Here is a 3,660-nt window from a genome sequence, read left to right on the forward strand (position 1 = left end):
ATTTATCAAATTATTACACAAAGGCACAGGCTGAACGACATAAATATAATATAAACAAAAATATTAACATGAAAAATGCTTATAAATTAAAAAATTATCCAAGCCCGACTGACGCGAATGACTTGGTGAGATTAAGCGATTTATCACAATATATATACTTAAATAAAACGGCTGTGTATTCTAAAGATACAGAAGTGTTGATATTATCTCCAGGTCATACAGAATTCACAGTTCGAATTAAAATAAATTTTTATAAAGAAGGGCGTATCGTTTGTATGAGAATAGAACAATGGGGGTATGATATGAATGATTTCGGGTATAATTGGTCATTTAAAATTAACCTCGAAGACCTGGAACAATTAAATCAGTCTCGTAAGGAAGAATATTATCCACTTGGTATCGAGAATGAGTTTTGTGGAGCCACGATTAGTAAACAACAAATAAAAGAATTTAATAAGGGTAAATATAATAATGGTTTTGCCCTTGTTTATCTCATGAAAACAGAAAAAACAGGATTATATATAATAAGTAAGGAAATACAAAATGATTTAACTATGGGAAGATGGGGAGGTGTTTCGTGCCATAATATTATTCTAACATATATTTCTAATACATAAATGACAGCAAGAAGGCTTCAAGAAAATTATCATTTCTGTGTCCAAGCATACCTTCAAGAAAAGGGTATTCGGTATTTTAATAAATATGTTCTACAACATAAGAATGAGGTATTTTCAATAAAAGATTGGTATTATGCTGATGTTGATAAACCGACAACTTTAGATTTAATTCGAATGTTAAATAATGAAAAAATTATAAGGTTAAGAAAAGGTAAGGCTCTTTTAGAAATTCAAAAGAAATTTTATTGGTTTCCTGTTGTAAAAAAAATTATTTTGGATACAGGAATAACAAGAAATCCTGATGAATATATGTATAATATTCTATGGGGTGTAAACGATTCAAGTATAGTAAGGGATGAGGAAGGAGTTGAAGAAGAGAGGGAAGAGGAGGAAAAGGAGGAGGAGGAGAGAGAGAAGGAGGAAAGAGAGAATAGAGAGAGGGAGGAAAGAGAGAAGAGAGAGAGGGAGAAGAAAGAGAAGGAGGAAAAGGAGAAGAGAGAGAAGGAGGAAAAAGAGAAGAAAGAGAAGGAGGAAAAAGAGAAGAGAGAGAGGGAGGAGAGGGAGAAGAAAGAGAAGGAGGAAAAAGAGAAGAGAGAGGAAAGAGAGAGAATAAATAAATATTATAGTATGGAAACCAGTGAGATTCAAAAAAGAATAGAGGTATTACAGAAAATAACTCAACCCACCAAGGAGGAATACAAAGAATTAACAAGTCTATTTGCAATACTTTCAACAAAACTATTAACATCGTCAAGCTATTCATTTTAATTCAAGTTTTTTCTTAAATAAATGGAGGAGAGAGTGAAGGCATTTCTAAGGATTCTTTATGTTTTAAAAATTAAGATTCAAATGTGCATGTTGGAAACTAAAAAGGTTTTTGCACTCTGCAGAAATTTTTCTCATAAATAAATGAGTTATTGTCTCAAATGTAAAAAGAAAACTAATACTAAAAATATTTCATATATTAAAAGTAAAAATAACAGGGTTATACAAAAAGGTATATGTTCGGTGTGTGGTTCAAAAAAAAATCAATTTATCTCCAAACACAAACTCGGAGGAGATATACAAAAGTTTTTATCAGGAAGTAAATTTACAACTACTGGAATACCAGGGGAATTACATCTTCCAGGGTATTCTTTCTGTGGTCCAGGCACAAACTTGGATAAAAGATTAGATGAGGCAGACAATCCTAAATCCTGGAGTAAACCAATCAATAGAGTTGATGAAGTGTGCATGAGACACGATATTGATTATGGGAATACCACAACGTTGGAAGAAAAGCATGAAGCCGATAGAGAAATGTTGTATAATTTGTCTCTGATACAAAATCCAACCTTGAGAGAAAAAGTTGATAGGTTCATCGTGAAGAAGATGATTAGTGCTAAATTGAAACTTGGACTTGGAAATTCAAAAAACTTATAGGCTCTAATGATGCCATTAAGACTGAAGAGCAATTAGCTGATGAATTACATAAACCAATATTCACAAAGTTTCAGAGAAGGAAAGTTTATTCCAAGGAAGTTGATTATATCTGGTCTGCTGATTTGATTGAACTCAATAATGATAAGGGGTACAAGTATGCTTTAACCGTTATTGATTTGAGGAGTAGATATGCGTGGGTTGTCCCTTTAAAAACAAAACAGGTAATACTCTTATGTTAGCTTTTCAACAGATATTTAATAAAAGTAAGAGAAAACCTAAGAAATTGTGGACTGATGAGGGTAGAGAGTTTTATAACAAGACATTTATGAATTTTCTAAAAAATAACAGTATTACATTATACAGTACCTTTAATGAAGGGAAGGCAGTTGTTGTTGAACGTTTTAATCGTACCTTAAAAGAGAGACTATATAAAAAATTCACACAACTCGGTTCACAACAATGGTTATCTTTTATTCAGGATATTGTGGATAAGTATAATGACACGATTCACACGTCAACGAATATGAAGCCATCAGAAACATTTACAAAATTAAAATATGAAAAAGAGATTAATGTCAGAAAACCTAAGTTCAAAGTTGGTGATATCGTAAGAATATATAGGTGGAAATCTCATTTTGAAAAGGGTTTTACTGAACGATGGACGAAAGAACTTTTTAAAATTGTTGATGTAATATACAGTTCCTTGGACTTATAAAATATATGATTTGGAAGGGGAAGAGATTTTAGGTTCATTTTATTCACAGGAATTACAAAAGACAAAACTAAGCAGATAATACACCTTTGTGGACACTCGAGGGCCAAGTCCGAGGTGTATAACAGTATATAATGTGTGTCAAGGGGTGGACGTTCTTACATCTGTGAACCCCAAACACAGAATCCTCAACTGAATAGTCAAGGCTTAACTTTTGTTTGTGTGTGTGTGTGTGTGCAATGGGAGCAATAGGTTGGCGCTTCACTCCCTCCTACTATACACCGTTGTGGACACTCGAGGGCCAAGTCCGAGGTGTATAACAGTATATAATGTGTGTCAAGGGGGACGTTCTTAGATCTGTGAACCCCAAACACAGAATCCTCAACTGAAGTCAAGGCTTAACTTTGTTTGTTGATGTGTATGTGTGTGTGTCCCAACCCTCACATTCAAAATCTCAACCCTAACTCAATCCTCGCCCAACACAATGTCTTTTTCAAAATGAGATTTCCACCTATATATATATATATTTTTACGTTTTTTTTTTCTTCTTCCAATTCTGTCTTTTAAGGCTTTCAGGTTTGATGACGTAGAAAGGGGGAGTAAGCCTGCACTTTCTTCCCAGAACTTTCTTGATCTTGCTCCCATCAAGCACCATCCGACAAAGAACTACATCGATAGGTTTAGATCCCAAAGAGTGATAGCAACTCCAAAAGTCTCCAAAATATAAATAAATAAAATAATAATAATAATAAATAAATAAATAAATAAATAAAAGCCCCCAAAAAAGTTTCAAGTGTTCAACATAAACCCAACTTTCCAAGTCTTCAAGGTATAACCACATTCCCGTTGAGTTTCCAAGATATGTATCACATTGTGAGTTATCAATCCAGAACCCACATTTCAAGTATT

At 33.3% G+C, this 3,660-nt stretch overlaps 1 long non-coding RNA gene across 2 annotated transcripts in view; it reads right to left on the minus strand.

Moving 5' to 3' along the window:
- Positions 1-2,489: 2,489 nt before the first annotated feature.
- LOC147023448 (uncharacterized) overlaps positions 2,490-3,660 on the minus strand; it is a 2,876-nt gene continuing 1,705 nt past the window's right edge. For both annotated transcript variants that reach the window (XR_015060193.1, XR_015060194.1), the window contains one exon: positions 2,490-3,660. This exon is cut by the window's right edge and continues 694 nt beyond it. This is a non-coding gene — a long non-coding RNA (uncharacterized LOC147023448).

This window comes from Eptatretus burgeri, chromosome 7 (assembly GCF_056783735.1).
Source record: "Eptatretus burgeri isolate ZD-2024b chromosome 7, Ebu_testis_v1, whole genome shotgun sequence".
In the NCBI taxonomy this organism is placed as follows: Eukaryota; Metazoa; Chordata; class Myxini; order Myxiniformes; family Myxinidae; genus Eptatretus; species Eptatretus burgeri.